This window comes from Mus musculus, chromosome 5, assembly GCF_000001635.26.
Source record: "Mus musculus strain C57BL/6J chromosome 5, GRCm38.p6 C57BL/6J".
Taxonomy (NCBI): domain Eukaryota; kingdom Metazoa; phylum Chordata; class Mammalia; order Rodentia; family Muridae; genus Mus; species Mus musculus.
The window spans coordinates 95,007,300-95,027,118 of NC_000071.6; the positions used below are offsets into that span (position 1 = coordinate 95,007,300).

General features: G+C 40.0%; 1 pseudogene across 1 annotated transcript in view; it reads left to right on the top strand.

The window, feature by feature from the left end:
* Gm6367 (predicted gene 6367) overlaps nt 1-19,316 on the top strand; it is a 37,990-nt pseudogene extending 18,674 nt beyond the window's left edge. Inside the window, exons 2-4 of the transcript NR_044992.2 lie at nt 15,581-15,874; nt 16,366-16,983; nt 17,768-19,316. The product of NR_044992.2 is annotated as a predicted gene 6367 (transcript). The remainder of the gene's footprint in view (nt 1-15,580; nt 15,875-16,365; nt 16,984-17,767) is intronic.
* The last annotated feature ends 503 nt before the right edge of the window (nt 19,317-19,819 follow it).

Here is a 19,819-nt window from a genome sequence, read left to right on the forward strand (position 1 = left end):
GTCATCATTTGTAGGCTAATTATGGGATGGATCCCTGGATATGGCAGTCTCTAGATGGTCCATCCTTTTCTCTCAGCTCCAAACTTTGTCTCTGTAACTCCTTCCATGGGTGATTGTTTCCAATTCTAAGAACGGGCAAAGTGTCCACACTTTGGTCTTCGTTCTTCTTCGGTTTCATATGTTTTGTAAATTGTATCTTATATCTCAGGTATGCTAAGTTTCTGGGCTAATAGCCACTTATCAGTGAGTACATATCATTTGAGTTCTTTTGTGATTGTGTTACCTCACTCAGGATGATGCCCTCCAGGTCCATCCATTTGCCTAGGAATTTCATAAATTCATTCTTTTTAATAGCTGAGTAGTACTCCATTGTGTAAATGTACCATATTTTTTGTATCCATTCCTCTGTTGAGGGGCATCTGGGTTCTTTCCAGCTTCTGGCTATTATAAATAAGGCTGCTATGAACATAGTGGAGCATGTGTCCTTCTTACCGGTTGGAACATCTTCTCGATATATGTCCAGAGAGGTATTGCAGGATCCTCCAGTAGTACTGTGTTCAATTTTCTGAGGAACCGCCAGACTGATTTCTAGAGTGGTTGTACAAGCTTACAATCCCACCAACAATGGAGAAGAGTTCCTCTTTCTCCAAATCCTCGCCACCATCTGCTGTTACCTAAATTTTTTATCTTAGCCATTCTGACAGGTGTGAGATGGAATCTCAGGGTTATTTTGATTTGCATTTCTCTGATGATTAAGAATGCTGAGCATTTTTTTCAGGTGCTTCTCAGCCATTCGTTATTCCTCAGGTGAGAATTTTTTTTTTAGCTCTGAGCCCCATTTTTTAATGGGGTTATTTGATTTTCTGGAGTCCACTTTCTTGAGTTCTTTATATATATAGGATATTAGTCCATTATCTGATTTAGGATGGGTAAAGATCCTTTCCCAGTCTGTTGGTGGCCTTTTTGTATTATTGATTGTGTCTTTTGCCTTACAGAAGCTTTGCAGTTTCATGAGGACCCATTTGTCAATTCTCGATCTTTCAGCACAAGCCATTGCTGTTCTATTCAGGAATTTTTCCCCTATGCCCATATCTTCAAGGCTTTTCCCCACTTTCTCCTCTATAAGTTTCAGTGTCTCTGGTTTTATGTGAAGTTCTTTGATCCACTTAGATTTGACCTTAGTACAAGGAGATAGCAATGGATTGATTCACATTCTTCTACATGTTAACAAACAGTTGTGCCAGCACCATTTGTTGAAAATGCTGTCTTTCTTCCACTGGATGGTTTTAGCTCCCTTGTCGAAGATCAAGTGACCATAGGTGTGTGGGTTCATTTCTGGGTCTTCAATTCTATTCCATTGGTCTACTTGTCTGTCATTATACCAGTACCATGCAGTTTTTATCACAATTGCTTTGTAGTAAAGCTTTAGGTCAGGCATGGTGATTCCACCAGGGTTCTTAAGTCCTTGAGAAGAGTTTTTGCTATCCTAGCTTTTCTGTTATTCCAGACGAATTTGCAGATTGCTCTTTCTAATTCATTGAAGAATTGAGTTGGAATTTTGATGGGGATTGCATTGAATCTGTAGATTGCTTTTGGCAAGATAGCCATTTTTACAATGTTGATCCTGCCAATCCATGAGCATGGGAGATCTTTCCATCTTCTGAGATCTTCTTTAATTTCTTTCTTCAGAGACTTGAAGTTCTTATCATACAGATCTTTCACTTCCTTAGTTAGAGTCTTGCCAAGATATTTTATATTAGTTGTGACTATTAAGAAGGTTGTTGTTTCCTTAATTTCTTTCTCAGCCTGTTTATTCTTTGTGTAGAGAAAGGCCATTTACTTGTTTGAGTTAATTTTATATCCAGCTACTTCACCGAAGCTGTTTATCAGGTTTAGGAGTTCTCTGGTGGAATTTTTGGGTCACATAAATATACTATCATATCATCTGCCAAAAATGATATTTTGACTTCATATTTTCCAATTTGTATCCCCTTGATCTCTGTTTGTTGTCGAATTGCTCTGGCTAGGACTTCAAGTACTGTGTTGAAGAGGCAGGGAGAAAGTGGACAGCCTTGTCTAGTCCCTGAATTTAGTGGGATTGCTTCCAGCTTCTCACCATTTACTTTGATTTTGGCTACTGGTTTGCTGTAGATTGCTTTTATCATGTTTAGGTATGGGCCTTGAATTCCTGATCTTTTCAAGACTTTTATCATGAACGGGTGTTGGATCTTGTCAAATGCTTTCTCCGCATCTAACGAGATGATCATGTGTTTTTTGTCTTTGAATTTGTTTATATAATGGATTATGTTGATGGATTTCCGTATATTAAACCATCCCTGCATCCCTGAAATAAAAAACTTGAATAGGATGGATGATTACTTTAATGTGTTCTTGGATTCGGTTAGCAAGAATTTTATTGAGTATTTTGCATCGATATTCATAAGGTAAATTTTCTGAAGTTCTCTATCTTTGTTGGATCTTTCTTTGGTTTAGGTATCAGAGTAATTGTGGCTTCATAGAATGAGTTGGGTAGAGTACCTGCTACTTCTATTTTGTGGAAAAGTTTGTGCAGAACTGGAATTATATCTTCTTTGATTGTCTGATAGAACTCTGCACTAAACCAATCTGGTCCTGGGCTTTTTTTGGCTGGGAGACTATTAATGACTGCTTCTATTTCTTTAGGGGATATGGGACTGTTTAGATCATTAACTTGATCCTGATATAACTTTGGTACCTGGTATCTGTCTAGAAATTTGTCCATTTCGTCCAGGTTTTCCAGTTTTGTTGAGTATAGCCTTTTGTAGAAGGATCTGATGGTGTTTTGGATTTCTTCAGGATCTGTTGTTATGTCTCCCTTTTCATTTCTGATTTTGTTAATTAGGATGCTGTCCCTGTGCCCTCTAGTGAGTATAGATAAAGGTTTTTCTATCTTGTTGATTTTCTCAATGAACCAACTCCTCTTTTGGTTAATTCTTTGAATAGTTCTTCTTGTTTCCACTTGGTTGAATTCGCCCTTGAGTTTGATTATTTCCTTTCATCTACTCCTCTTGGGTGAATTTTCTTCTTTTTTTCAAGAGCATTTAGATGTGTTGTCAAGCTGCTAGTGTGTGCTCTCTCTAGATCCTTTTGGGGGGCACTCAGAGCTTTGAGTTTCCCTCTTAGAAATGCTTTCATTGTGTCCCATAGGTTTGGGTATGTTGTGGCTTCATTTTCATTATGAGAGAACTCCTTCTGTCCTATGTAGATGAATTATCACTACCAGGTTCTGTGGTTCAACATCTCAGCTCAACTGGAGACCCGGCTGTCAGTGTATAGCCCAATGCCCAACACAGACTTCCAAATGATGACTGTCATTCCCTTTTTTCCAATATTGGAATGATTTATAGGCCAGTCGATGATTGAGTCAGAATAACTGTCACACCAAAGGAAAGAGAAGAGTAATTATAACCTCTCTTTTTGAATCTACATTAATGTTCCTTTTGCCAAACGACTGCTGAAAACACCCAATAAATGATCATAGTCTATATATTGTATCTGTTTTGGCTTACAGCTTCCTTTAATTTCTATAAAGCTATTTGTCCCTCATCAGTTAATTGTTATGGAAATTAAGATTTTCATTCTTCTTGAGAATTATCAAAGAGGATCAAGTCCTCCTGTTATAAGCTTAAGATGAGGTCTTTGCCAAGTAAATCCTCCTAACACAACTTTTGAAAATAATTTGTAGTAAATAGATTATCTTTTCTCTCTTGATTTTTTTTTTGTGCCACAATCTGTTTAGAATGTTTAGGATGTAACTGAGCCCCCAAATATTCATAAAGTTATTACCTTTGAATCTTTTTTGGAGCAACAACTACTCCAAAATTTGTTGTATAAGAGCAAAGACTTGTAGTAAAATTCTATCAGAGGGATCAGCTAATAAAATACCATCCATATAAAGAATAATGTACACTGAAAGAGTCAAAAGTCCTAACTTTGTGTTTTGAAGAAGCGACAAAATTTTTACATAATATGAGGCTATTAGCCATTACTTGAGACAAAACTTGCCAATTATATTGCTTCATTTGTTCTTTAAAATTAAAAGCTCACTAAAAGCAGACCCTTTGCCATCATCAGGGTGCAAAGGAATAGTATAAAAACAATTCCCCAGCTGGGCGTGGTGGCTCACACCTTTAATCCCAGCACTCAGCAGGCAGAGGCAGATGCAGATGCAGAGGCAAAGACAGGTAGATTTCTGAGTTCGAGGCCAGCCTGATCTACAAAGTGATTTCCAGGACAACTAGGGCTAAACAGAAAAGCCCTGTCTCAACACCCCCCCCCAAAAAAAAACAAAAAACAAATAAACAAACAAACAAAAACAAAAAACCAAAAACCAAATCCATAATAATTCTATATACATTTCCTGGAATGGCAGCTAGAATAGGCAAGCCAGCCTGAAATGCCCCCACAAGTTCCTAGTTTCATTAACCTTCCATGAATCTTAAATCTGAAATTTCCTTTGGATTAATGAACTAGCCAATCCCTTGGAGGTGAGTACATCAGGTCCAGTGTCTATTAATTCTTCAAAGCCTTTTTCTTCAAGTAGTATTTTAAGGTAAGGTCTCTTGTTACTAATAGAATGAACTCAGTAAGCATCAGAGGAATGAAAGCAACTTTGTCCTCTCTCACTGATAACAAACTTGGTAGGAAGTGGATGCAAAGGAAGTAAAATAAGTTGATCAATTCTTTTGTCAGCAGGTCTGGTAAACACCTTCCTAGGGCCTGGTCAGGATGACCAAGACAAATGGAAAGCCACACAAGCATCTTGGAGCCTGCTCTGAGCTTTGCATCAACTCCAATATAAAGGCTTCTTAATTTGTGCCTATTTCCTGGGGCCCGGCCCAATGATTCCCCTTCATGCACCTAAGACAGACTCAAGGGGAGTGATTCTACTGCCTGTCTATACCTCTGTTTTTTGGACAGTCTTTCCTAAAATGGCCTATGCCCCCATACTTTAAACATTCCTTATCACCCCTATGCTGTAAAGCTTTGTTTGTACTGTAGTCACCTGCAAGGCAGCAGTCAGAGCCGGACCCTAATTATAGGAGGGCTCAATTCTGTACAAAGATGAGTATATATTTATGTCTATATCTATCTATAACTATATATATATATGTATGTATATATATATCTTTGATTTGTATGGCCAGATGGCCATGCGGCCGGCTGCACTGGCATTCTCATAGGCCAATTGTATAACAACAGGAAGCCCTGCCATAGTCTCCAAAACTGATACCAGCTTCTTGGAGCAGTTCATCAGCACCATGTTAGATAAAGTCCTATGGAGATTTCCCTTATATTCATTGGGGCAGGGTTAAATTTGTATCTATCACAGTATCCAACAAAGCTTGTATAAAGAAAACTATAGGCCCATACTGTACCACATCTGTTTTTAACCCTTTTATTACTCTTGCAATCATCTCCACAAGCTTGATATCTTTTTAACTACAAACATAGGTGAGTTTAAAATCCCTAGCCTTTGATTGACCTTCCAACTGTAGCCAGTGGAACACTGGCAGTTTTTTTTTTTTTAATTTTTAAATTATTTTTTCATTTACATTTCAAATGCTATCCCAAAATTCCCCCAAACCACCCCCACACCCCTACCCACCAATTCCCACTTCTTGGCCGTGGCATTACCCCATACTGAGGCACATAAAGTTTACAAGACTAAGGGGCCTCTCTTCACAATGATGGCCAACTAGGCCATCTTCTGATACACATGCAGTTAGAGACACGAGCTCCAGGGTTACGGGTTATTTCATATCATTGTTCCACCTATAGGGTTGCAGATGCCTTTAGCTCCTTGGGTACTTTCTCTAGCTCCTCCATTGGGGGCCCTGTGTTCCATCCAATAGCTGACTGTGAGCACCCACTTTTGTGTTTGCCAGGCCCCAGCATAGCCTCACAAAAGACAGCTATATCAGGGTCCTTTCAGCAAAATCTTGCTGGTGATGTAATGGTGTCAGGATTTGGAGGCTGATTATGGGATGGATCCCCGAGTATGGCAGTCTCTAGATGGTCCATCCTTTCATCTCAGCTCCGAACTTTTTCTCTATAGCTCTTTCCATGGGTGTTTTGTTCCCAATTCTAAGAACGGGCAAAGTGTCCACACTTTGGCCTTCATTCTTCTTGAGTTTCATGTGTTTTGCAAATTGTATCTTGTATCTTGGGTACCCTAAGTTTCTGGGCTACTATCCACTTATCAGTGAGTATATATCATTTGAGTTCTTTTGTGATTGTGTTACCTCACTCAGGATGATGCCCTCCAGGTCCATCCATTTGCCTAGGAATTTCATAAACTCATTCTTTTTAGTAGCTGAGTAGTACTCCATTGTGTAAAGGTATCACATTTTCTGTATCCATTCCTCTGTTGAAAGGCATCTGGGTTCTTTCCAGCTTCTGGCTATTATAAATAAGGCTGCTATGAACATAGTGGAGCATGTGTCCTTCTTACCGGTTGGAACAACTTTTGGTTACATGCCCAGGAGAGGTATTGTGGGATCCTCCTGTAGTACTATGTCCAATTTTCTGAGGAAGCCCCAGACTGATTTCCACAGTGGTTGTACAAGCTTGCAATCCCACCAACAATGGAGGAGTGTTTTTCTTTCTCTACATCCTTGCCAGCATCTGCTGTCACCGGAATTTTTATCTTAGCCTTTCTGACTGGTGTGAGGTGGAATCTCATGTTGGTTTTGATTTGCATTTCTCTGATGATTAAGGATGCTGAACATTTATTCAGGTGCTTCTCTGCCATTCGTTATTCCTCAGGTGACAATTCTTTATTTAGTTCTATACCCCATTTTTTAATGGGAAACCCTTTCTCTAAAAACAAAAACAAAAAAAAAAAAAGTAAGCAATACCAAAGACCCCAACCTGCAGTATGAGAGTGGCAGACAGACAGACAGACATATATCATGCTGGGACAAATAGTGAACTTTCATTTCATCCATGGTGAAGGACTCAATAATAGGACCCACAGAAAAAATGAGAGAAATTTATCAGATTCCAGTTCTCCACCTCTACATACATGCTGACACACCCATTCACGAATGAACTAAGACAGTCATCACATACAGAACAGGTCGAGAGATGATCCATTGTGGTGATGCAAGCTTCAGGGAACTGACAAAAGATGGTTCCAAACTGATTCTAGCCTAGACTATATAATGGAATTCTGTCTCACCCAACCAAATACGAACAATGGGAATTGATGTTAAATAGGCAGCTCAGTCACTTGTCCTGGGCTTTCATGAATGAAAATAGCTTCAGTAAAAATTTCAAATTCCTCGGGTGAAGAGAAAGAGATTTTCTACAAAGAGGTTTATAGAGGTCTTTTGGGAAATGTAAGGACAAATCAATACTGAAAAGAAAAAAATTTCCGGATAAAATGGGATCAAGACAAAGGAGACTTTGAGCTGGGTCAGGCTCATGAGCAGGAAATTAGCCTAGGGCCTAGCATTGACCTCGACAATTTAACAGGCACCACAGTTATTAATGGAAGGGCCACAAGTACCTCTGGCGAGATTAAGACAATGACTCACTTTTTTCCATGCATGAAAAATTTCAAGCCTCAAAAGGCATGGAGGCTTTTGTCAAAATACCCACTGGTAAGAAAAGGACTTCCTTCAGGTCCAGGCTTTGGGCTCAATGGGAAGGGATCCATCCCTGATCCTGTTATATTGCTGAAAGCTGTTTCCCAGAGCTTTTCTGTGATTGACCTGTGTCCCTCTGAGAAGCTTGTCCAGGGTGTCCTTGGGGAATTCCATGCCAAGGATAGAACACAGTAGGAATGGTTTCAGCATAATGCTAGGAGTGCTGCCCAGGTGACTTTCATCTTCTGTTTCATGCTCTTCAGAGTAGAAGGATGGAGAGCCTGGCAGGTGTTGTAATTGTTTGTTTCTTTGCTTGTGATTTCTGTCTAGTTGAGTGTTTCTCTGGTGTTGGCTGAGGCTGAGATCCTGCTGCCAAGCCCTGTTCTCTTTCTGGCCATGAAACTTCTAGCCCCTTTGCTGGTCTGTTTCTAAGAGCTTTTATTCTGGTGGCTTGCTTCCCTCTACCACCTATGCAGGTGTAGCAGCTGCTTCACAGTTGTGCCCTTAGTATTTAGCATTTACATCTTCCTAGCCCACACAATTCCTTTGCATTGCTAACCCTGAGCCTCCACAGTAGGAACTGGGAATGAACACTTGTGAGCCTCAGAGCAAAACCTGCTTTCTGCCCCAATCCAAGAACAGCCATTTTTTTCCTTGCTTGGCAGTTGTACTCAAAAAGGCACAGGCCAGAAACTGAAGACTTGAATCCAAAGGAACTGTTGAGCTTGGCTGATAAATTTTTATGTTGAGATCTTTACTCAATTGACTTGAGAGTATTGGAGGATGATAAATACGAAGCAACTTGCTTTCTTAAACATGCAGATATCCTGTTAGACAGGCACCATTTGATAGGGATGATTTCTTTTTTCCAATGTCTCTTTTGAATTCTCTATTAAAAATCTAGTGTCCAGGTCTTCAGTTTCATTTCTTTGATCAACCTATTTTCCTGCCAACACAATGCAGTTTTCACTATACTATGGCTATGTAGTATAACTTCAGATCAGAAATGGTGATACTTCTAGAACATCATATATTATAGAGGATTATGGTCTTCAGGCTCAGTTCAAAGGTTGCCTGTGAGTGTCTGTAATTATCTTAGACAGGTGATAGCAGATCCTCTCAGAGGACGGCCATACCTGGATCCTTTATGTAAGTAGATCTTGTCATTAGCAATAATGTAGGGGTTTGATGTCTCCTAATGAGATTGATCCCAAAATCCCTGTGTCTGGATGGCCCTTTCTTCAGTTTTTTGTCCCTGTTTTTCTGTTAGACAGGAACAATTCTAGGTTAAAAATTTTGAGATGTGTGAGTTGCACCTTCCCTCAACTGAAAGCCATGCCTATCCACTGGGGGTGGTCTCTTCAGGTTCTGTGTTCCTTGTATTGCATATTAAGACTTGAATTTTATTGTTTCCTTCCTTGGTTATTTATTGTTTGATTGATTTCTTTATTCTCCTTTTTGCTCTTGACCTTCTTGGTTTGGATTGTATTCTGTGACAACATTGTTCTATAGCCAGGGATAATTTAGAATTTCAACCCATGGGGATCTTCTTGCCTTGGCCTTCTTGCTGGAAGGATTACTATGTGAGCCAAGTCACCTGGATGTGTTTTCCTCATTGGTGACCAGCATGGTTCAGAGGGAAATTCACTTGGGAGCCATAATCTGTCCTTGAAAATAAATGTGCAAAACCATAAAATGCCATTGTAAGAGGAGGACATGACGAGTACCTTGTGCAGTGCATTTGGGGCCTCCTTGTAGGAATTTGGCAGGAATTTGACAAAGGGCTAGGACAGTGAAGTAGGCTCAGATAAGAATATTTACTTTGGGGCTAATACAATGCTCAAGGAAAACTCAGCAGAGGAATATGTGGCATTAGTTTTACCATGGTCTCTTGATAAACCCATAGAAATATTGATCAGGGGATATTTATTTATTTTTGTTTGTTTTTGTCAATAGAATTTTTATTGGATATTTTATTTATTTACATTTCAAATCTTCTTCCCTTTACCATTTTGCCCTCTGGAAACCCCATCCCATCCCCTCTTCCCATTTCTATGAAGGTGCTCCCTTTCCCAACCACACCTGACTCCCCACCCTGGCATTCCCCTACACTGGAGCATTGAGCCTTCATAGGACCAAGGGCCTCTCCTCTCATTGATGCCCAACAAGACCATCCTGTTTTGCATATACATCTGGAGCAATGGTTCACTCCATGTGTACTCTTTGGATGGTGGTTCTGTCCCTGGAAGCTCTTGGGGTCTGGCTGGACGATATTGTTTTTCTTATGGGGTTGCAAACCATTTCATCTACTTCAGTGCTTTGCTAACATCTCCATTGGAGTCCCCTTACTTGGTATGTAGTTTATTGCCTTGTTTGTTGCTTGACCTAAAACTGACTTCATCCTTTGCATGTATTTAGACTAGTATAAAAGCAGACTGGAGAAGAGTGAATCTACTTCAGCCTTAGCTCTGGCTGGAGTCATGGAATAATGTTGTCTAATGGTCATTGTCTTTTCAATCGTCATTCCTACCCTTGAGACCCTGTTGCCTGACTGAGCTCTCTTGGTCACACTTTAAAAAATTATTTCACTATTCTGGAATAAAGAGGTGAGCTTTATGCTTTGCCAATCTTCTACTATGGTAGCCCTCAGAAGGCTGAGGCAGGATGATGGCTTCACCCATTTTGGCAGGGAATTCTGTGATATAACTTGAGGAGAAAACTCCTTTTTTGGCGTTCACATCTTAGATTTTAAATAATTGCATGATCTAGACAAATGAGGCATGCTGTGTTCCCAGTTCATGTGAGTCTGAGTAGAGGCTCAGAAATCCAGTGACACCTTGGACTGTAATAGAAAGTGCAATGAAAGCCTGAGCTGTACTAAAATGTTTTCAAAACAATTTAAATGGTGTGTCAGGGTTAGGGATGGTGGACACCAAGCAAGTCAGCCCTTCTTAAACACAGGAGAACTAATGCACATATGAACTCAGAGAGACTAAAGGAGAATTCTCAGGGCCTGTGATGGTCTATACTGCATGGCATATCAGTGTAGAGAAAATAAATAGACACAAGCTCCAATCCCAAACCCAGAAACTATTAATAACAAACGAAAAATTAGTTCTCTCAAATGAAGTCTCCCTGAGGATACAGATCCCATTCAGATGGGCAGGTCTGCAGGCCAACACAAAATGAACTCAGGGGCCTCTTTGGAGGTCTTAGGTCTCATAATGTTTTGTCAGGCCTTTTATCTTTTTTTTTTTTTTTTTTTTTTTTTTTTTTGCTTATTTATCTTAAAACCCACTAGCTGTTCTCTCCAGGGTCACACCCTAGCACACTCCGTCTAGGTGCCTTCTTACCATCTCCTCTAAGTGAGTGGAGGCTCCCTGTGTATTTCCACACCCTTGTACTTTAAGTATTTTCAAGGCAGGGCATATCCTCTCTCACTGAGTCCAGACAAAGCAGCTCAAATAGAAGAACATGTCCCACATACAGGCAACAGATTTTGAAGGAGGCCTCCACTCCAGCTGTTAGGGGACCCACATGAAGACCAAGCTGTACATCTGTGTGGGGAGGCCTATTCCAAGCCCATGTGTGTTCTTTGGTTGGGGGTTCAGTTTCTGAGAGCATCAAAGGTCCCAGTTGATTGACTCTGTTGGACTTCCTACAGTGTCTTTATCACCTTTGGGACCTTTGCTCATATATTATGGCTACCAATGTTGGGTTTTTATTGGAATCTACTGTGTGTGAACATGTCCTGCATCTATATGAATTTCTCATGGTTTTTCATTGGCTCTTTTTGCTATATATCTTTATTTTGTTATATCCCAATATGTAGCAGTTACCTAGGTCTTATATTCCATCTAGGTCTTCATATTTTACCTGGATCCCAAGAATGTGTTGGTGGTCTAGAAACCATGAGATACTGAAGTGATTTCTCTCCTTACATCTGTGTGTCTCATAGCTGAATTCAGGTTTGGCAACAAGTGCCATTGACCATTGAGATATCTCACAGTCTACTAGGCTCCCTAAAATTTTTTTCTTAAAAACACTATTTTTTTTTTCATTTTTTGTTTTTAGCTTTTTCAAGACAGGGTTTCTGTTTAACAGATCTGACTGATCCAGAACTTACTCTGTAAAACAGGCTAGCTCAAATTCAGAGGTCCACCTACTTCTGCGTCCTTAATTCTGGGATGAAAGGCTTATAGTAGCACCTCATGGCTAAAGCAGATTTTGGTTTTATTTCTTCGATTTGGATTGGATTTGAGAGAGAGAGTTTCCCTATTTTACAGGTTTCCCTGTTCCACACTTTAACCTGTAGATCAGTATGGGCCCTATAGGTCCACATCCCTCTGCCTGCAGGGTGCTGGGATTAAAGTTATGTGCAACCCATCCCAGCTCTGCTTTAATTATAAAACAGATCCTTAGTCAATAGGCTTCACTGGTTAATAATTAGCTACTTAGATAAAGCTAGCCTTGAACTCACTGAGCCCAATCTACCTTTGCCTCAAGAGTTCAGGGATTAAAGGTGTTTGCCGCCATTCTACTTACAGATTTATTTCTCTTAAAGATTTTTTTCTCTGTGTTTTTGGTGTTTTCTGTGCATATATGAATGTGCACCACATGTATGCCTGATGCCCACATTGTTGAGAAGGAGGGTTCAGATTTCAAGGAACTGGATTCACAGATCATTTCAATCCACCATGTAGGTGCTCAGAATAGAATATTAACAGGTGCTCATTATTGAGGATCCAACTCCTCAGCACAGGTCCCACTCCTGATTTCATCTTGGGCAAACATGCTGGTCTGATCCTACCTGACACATTATCTGTTTTCTGTCTACAAAGGGCAGCATCAGCCTCAGACCCTCTGTTTTCTGTTTCTCTTTAGGTCTATTTAAAAACAGAATCACATGTAAGTCTCAGGATGTCCCTCTATTTACAATATGGCTGAGGATGGGTTTTAATTGATCCCTCACTCCCAACTCTTGAATTGTGAGTTTCCAGGCATGGCTGTCATATCTGCTGCATGCACTGCTCCAAAGAGGACTCCCTGTATGTTTGGTAGCTCCCTACAAACTGAGTGTACACCCAGCACACTTGGACAATGTTAATGGAATCTGGCCGTGCTCCTTCCTCTAACTTTTGTGTAGGTACTACTGCAGTTTATTGAAGCATCCAATTCAGTCCTAGAGCTCCAGAACTTATTCCTGACTATTAAAAACTGTCTCAAATCCAGTGACAGTAATATTGATGAATTGTTTTATGTCTATTATCAGCAATAGATTGAACCCTGATCTGACACAAATCAGACTGACTTCGTGTGCATGAATAAAAATTTGCCCAAGTGTGGTGTTTCATATTAATCCTAGCAGGAAGAAGAATGCTGAGACAAGAGGATTGCTAGAACTTAGAGTTTGGAAACCACTCTAGATTCACAGCAAGACCCAGTCCTGTACCAAACTCAAAACTATGTAATAAAAAAGCAAATGAAGGGGGAAATCCACAAATTCAGTGATGTGCTGTTAAGTAACAAATAGAATGTTTGAGGGGTGTTGTGCTATGGATGTATTCTCACAGAGAGCTCTAATGCAATCAACGAAGTGGTTGGATGTTACATATAGAATTAAAAGGGTGGAGTTTAACCATCTAATCCAATTCTAATTCGAGGTTGAAGGGTGTAGGTGCAATAGGGAAGGTTACACAGAGAGGCATATAAAGTCTTCAGTGGAGACAGAAAATATTCAGACCTTGAGGTAGAAAAACTGCCTAGTTTGTCTAGGACTCAGAACTGCAGTACTCACAACGGGTATGTAATTGGTTTCCCTAGGGTTAAGCAGTTTGATGCAGTTTGATTTTAGACTCCAGGATAGTACAGGAAATTTCATTTTCTGTCTCTTTAGTAAAACACATTGAAGACCTTGGGTTTCATTCCCAATGCAGTTTTAGCCTCTTCTCCAATATATCTCTATGATAGCTTGTATACTTCATTAGTGTGCTTTATATATTTCTTTGATACAAGAATTTTCTAAGCCCTTGGGCATGTTGCTCTGGGTTTGCTGGAAATCAGATCATTCTGACTAACCTGTTCCTTCATATTTCCTTTCACTGAAATGATGGTCTTCTTTGTTTTTGTGAGACCCTGGCTCACATTGTAGCCCTATAGAACATGTAACTTTGATCATCATTAACTCCCAATAGCAGAAATTACAATTCTGAGTTAATAAAATGTCTCACCTTAGTCTTTGCTTTAGATCATTTTCACATGTTTCACCTGATTTCCTGATTTTTCTTTCCTTTCCTTTCCTTTTCCTTTTTCTTTTTCTCTTTTCCTTTTCTCTTTTCCTTTTCCTTTTCCTTTTCCTTTTCCTTTTCCTTTTCCTTTTCTTTTGTGTGTGTTTGAGTGTGTTTGTGGAGGGGTTTGGTATGCTTTTGGGACCCAAGAGAGCCTGAAAGTTGTAGGAACCCACAGTTGTCATCCTCCTTAGTGAGAATTCAATATTGATCTGCAACACAAGACTTTTGTTTGTATTTTTTTTTTGCACTGGTTTTTTTTGTATGTTTCTTGTTTGTTTTTTGCTATTCAGTTTTTGATTTGTTTTTTTTTTCTTTTTTTTAAATTTTTATTACTAAATTTAATTTCTCTTCAATTCATTTTTACCCTCCATTCATTATCCCCCTCCTGATCTGCCACTTGATTGTTCCTCATCCCATTCCTCCTACTTGTCCCTTGCCCCCCTCCCTTTTTTTTTTTTTTTTTTTTTTTTTTTTTGGTTTTTGAGACAGGGTTTCTCTGTGTAGCCCTAACTGTCCTGGAACTCACTCTGTAGACCAGGCTGGCCTTGAACTCAGAAATCTCCCTGCCTCTGCCTCCCAAGTGATGGGAATAAAGGCATGTGCCATTACTGCCTGGCCCTCCACCCATTTTTTTATTGATCACTTCATTTATTTACATTTCAAGTGTTATCTCATTTCCTGGTTTCAGCTCTGCAAGCCCCCTCTCATGATCCCTCCTCTTTACCACTAAGAGGGCACTCCCCCACCCACCCACACATTCCTGCCTCACTCCTCTAGCTTATCCACTTCACTAGGACAACAAGCCTCCACAGGACAAAGGACCTCCTCTCTTATTGAAGCCATATAAGGAATCATTTGCTACATATGTATCAGGAACTATAGACACACTCATGTATGTTTTCTGGTTGCTGACTTAGTTCCTGGGAAATCTGAGGGGTCCAGTTAGTTGATAATTTTTTCCTATGGGATTGTAATCCCCTTCAGCTTCTTCAGTCCTTCCCTTTCTCTTCCACTGTGGTCCCCAAGCTCAATGCAATTGTTGGTTGTGAGTGTCTACTATTGTATTAGACAGTTATAGGCACAGGCTCTCAGAGGACAACCATACCTTGGCATCAGCAACAGTGTTGGGGTTTGGTGTCTGCTAATTTTATAGATTCCAAGATTCCAGTCTCTGGATGGCCTTTTCTTCAGTCTTTGCTCCAATTTTTGTCCCTGTTTTTCCTTTAGATAGTAACAATTCTACGTTAAAATTTTTGAGATGTGTGAGTGGCCCCTTCCCTCAAAAGGGAGCCATGCATATTCATTGGGGGTTGCTTCATCAAGCTCTATCTCCTCTATGTTACATATTTCAGCCAGGGCCAGCTGTACTGGTTACTGGGAGTCTCTCCCATTTTGCATTCTTTCATTCTTTCCTTTTTAAAAGAAAGAGTAACAAATAAAAATATTTTGACCCCAAAATTAGGTGTCCATTAGAGTAATAGAGAGATTCCCATGATGCCAGTTTGAGAGTCTTTACACCACCAGTTTAGGATGAAGAGGTAAATTGGTGGCTTTATGACTGTCATGGCAGTAACTCAGAAGCTAAGTGGTTGATGTGATGGTGAAGGAATATTATAAAGTTTGTCTTGAATATATATTCTTTTCTAACTGCTTCCCCAGGAGCCTTTACTGAAGACCTGAGAGGATGAGTGGTCAGACCCCACCCACACACACTCTGCTGACACATGAAGCTTTGATCATGTCCTCTCTGGAGGAGTTGCCTACTGTGGTCTTCCCAGCACTATTCAAAGAGGCCTTTGCTGGCAGACAAACCAATCTCCTAAAGGCAATGGTGGCAGCCTGGCCTTTCCCCTGTCTCCCTGTGGGGTCATTGATGAAGAAGCCTAACCTAGAAACCTTGCAAGCCCTGCTAGATGGAATAGACATGCGACTGACAAGAGAGTTTCACCCCAGGTAAGCAATATCCATGTATTGTATAAGGGAGCATGAGGAGTACACAATAGACATTGCCAGGGAGATTGGCTTTGTACTAAATGGATCAGATGCTTCTAATCACATCATCAAGTAGGGATACAAGGTTCTTGAAAGCTATTGTTTACTTATACTGAGGACAGTTGGATATGGATTAGAGTTGAATATGGACTAGATTAGATTTAGCCTCACAGTAGAATGAGCCTATCCCTGGCCTTCCCACAACTAGTAATAATAATTAAATTTTCTAATTAATAATTAATTAATCTCTAAGGAGAAATAATGGTTACCTTACTGAAAGGAAAGTAATCAAGTGTAATGAAGCCCAGGAAAGCTTCTGTAGCATACCTGAGTCCACCTTGGATATCAGGTGCTTAAAAATCAAACACCTTAAATAGGAGGGGAGCTGAGTTTAGATATATGCAGCAAAAGATGATTCAGGGTGTGCTAACATTCATATGTTTCAACCACAGGAGGGCAAAACTTCAGGTTCTTGACATGAGAAATATGTACCATGCCTTCTGGAACATACGGGCTGATGCAAATGACAGTGACTGTAAATCAAAGACATTGGATGAAAAGCAGCTAGTGAAGGTCCTTCCGAGATATGCACGGAGGCAGCGTCTGAAGGTCATAGTCAACCTGTCAATCAGTTCCCACTTCAATAAATCAAAGGCATATTTCTTGAATTGGGCCAAGCAGAGAATAGGATCCCTATATTTCTGCTGTATAAAGATGAAGATCTGGGACCCACCAGACCAAGTTATCAGAGACATCTTTAATGTTTTTGATCCAGAGCACATCACAGAATTAGAACTGAATACTGACTGGACTCTGTTACAGCTTGCACATTTTGCTCCCTATTTTGGGCACATGAAAAATCTTCAAAAAGTCTTCCTGGCACCCCTCCACAAGAATACCTCCCCTATTATCAATATAACAAGTGCCACAGAAGCCAAGTGTGTTCACAAAATTATTTCTCAGTTTTCCCAATTCAACTGTCTCCAGCATATCTTCATGAAACACGTCCATTTTCTAAGAGACTACATGAATCAGGTCCTAGGGTAAGCAAGAATGGAGATCTGGGTCAGGTACAAAAGCAAATCTGTCTATCTTAAGATTAGTGGTCCATGATGCCTGCCAGTCACTAGGAACAACATTTAGACATTCATTAGACTCAGAAAGTTGTATCTTGTTTCAATGTATACTGAAATATACAATGGGAATACTACAAGTTATAATAGTATCTCAAATGAGAACTCATGGTGTAGAGAAGTGATTTGGTGTAAAGAGTAGGTCAGATCTTGTAAGAATGAGTTGTAATTCTTCCTGGAATCATGCCCGTCCAATCAAATGGATAGGGAAGAGAAAGGGGAGTGTATAGATGAGTCAGGATACTCATTAGTACAGTTTGAACATGAGCTATATGCTCAGATCTGTGAGAACAGCCTTCTATCTTCCCCAAGTGCCAATGGGAGAAACGTTTTGAGCCTAAGTAGCACTGAGTGTATGGGACAGGTGAATGTAAATTAGAGCAAGGATGATTGCAGAAGGAATGATGGAATGTAGATTCAATGAGTCCACAGAATTTATCAAAATTCTGTCAGGACTTTCTTAGATTGGAAGTTCTTCTGTGTGTGTGTTTTTTGTTTTTTAATGATGAACTGGTTTTCAGCTTGAGTGTGAGATCCAAGGATGAATTGTGGGATTGGCATGAATGAGCAGATCCAATAGTAAGCATCATAGATGATGTACTTGATCCTTTTGTCAAACTGAGCTTGGGGCCCCTGGTTTATTCTACCTCTATGTACATCCCAGCCAAACCTTTACAACACTACTTTTTAGAACTAACCCTCTGGTCTCCTCTATCCCTAGGTGCCTGATGACACCCTTGGAGACCCTCTCCATCACTCAATGCCTAATTTCACAGAGAGACTTTGATTTATTTTCCTGCTCCCAAAACCTCTTTAAATTAAAACATCTGGAAATAAGAGGGATGATCTTATATGCTTTGGATCTTATGCCTCTGAGAGGTCTCCTACAAAAAGTAGCAGACACTCTTGAGATTCTGGATTTTCAGTGGTGTAGGATGTAGGACTCCCAGATCAATGCCCTCCTACCTGCCCTCAGTCAATGCACTCAGCTCAACCAGATCAACTTCTACAACAATGACTTCTCCATGTGCACCCTGAAGGCCCTTTTCCAGCACACAGCCAACTGGAGCAAGATGAATGTGGAACAATACCCTGCCCCTCTGCAGTGCTATAATGAGTTGGGTCATGTCTCTGTAGAAAGATTTGTCCAACTTTGTCAGGAGCTCATGTATACTCTCAGAGCTATAAGGCAGCCCAAGAGCATCTCTTTTGCTACAGATAACTGTCAAAAATGTGGTAAGCCCTGTGTCTATGACCAGGGCCCAATATTTTGTTCTTGTTTTCAGTAAACATAGATACAGGACTTCTGGATATGAATAAATGACAGGCTTGGGACACATCTTTTATCTGCAGTGCTCAGAAACTGTGATTTCAGACACTTCCCATATGGTTGGAAATAAAGAGATTTACAGTGACTGGGACCCTGAAGGTTGAGCTTAACATTGGGACCATTTCGATGGAATCTGATATCAGGGGGGTTGTGGGGTCAGAAAAAGAGTTTGGCATTTATATGTGGCTTCTGCCCAGACATTGTATATATAGATGCTTTTTTGTGTACTCATAAACCTAGATGATCTCTCTCATGGGTCTTTGACTATTAACAACATCACTATCAGGGTCAGGGTCTAGAAGGTTGAATAGGTCCAGGATTGGAAATACACTGTTATTTTATAAAGAAAGGTAAGTTTTAGGTGATAAATGGCATGTATAAAATGAAAGTATTCGTGACACATCTTTCCCTTGTCTCTTGCCTGGGCTACATGTGTAACACTTTTGTGTGGCTGATCAGTTATGTGCACAAAACATTTAAACTAAAGTGAGCAACATAGACAAATTCTTTGAAGGAGGAAGAAAAGTGTCACAAATGGTTACTATACAGTACATTCAGACCACAAAGCACCTTGGACCCATCAAAGATGCCTAAAGTTAAGAAGACAACATAGAGCAAAGCAAACAGGCTTTCCATTCTAGCTTTGAACTCTTGATATTTTTGTCATGCCTTAATGAGTTTACTAACAGGAACCTCTATATGAGGTCTTCATGACATGTGTCTCTAGGGCCCTATTCCTATGGAGTCCCAAAATCTATGAAGTACCTATAGTATATGTAAAGGTGTCCAATAATATGCAGGTAACTTATCTACATGAAGTATTTACTTTTAAAAAATGTATTTTAAGGCTTTAGTTGTAATAAAAACAAAAGAAAAGAATCTCCCTCTGCCTAGTCATTATACCCCTTTCTGTATAGCAAACTATCAATAAAATAATTTATTGTTACTCTGTATTTATTGAACACTTGGCACATGAGTCCTTTGCTTAAGATCATTGTTATTGTCTTAATAGAATAACATATCAAAATTTAAGGACTCTGCCACAAATGCCCTCTGGAGAGAAGTCAAAATTAACACATTGATGCCAGGAATGTCACAATTAAATTTTGGGAAGGTGGGTAAAGTTATCAGCTATGGTTGAACACATGGACATCTAGGCTGGCCTAAGGCACAGAGGAAGACAAAGCAAACAAGCCTCTCTTAGGCTCCTTCTTTCTGTCTTCCCCTACATTCTGACTACCTGTCTGAATGTCCAGTTTCCTAGCCTTGTTCCTTAGGACCAGTGAACTCACCTGAAATTTGCTGACAATAAACATGCATTCACACTCTTTAAACAGGCAGCCCGTAGTTTGGGAGAGATTGCTCACAGGTTAAATGCACATGCTGCTTTTGCATAGGAGCAAAGTTTGGTTTCAGTGCTAATAATCAGGTCACTCTTGAACT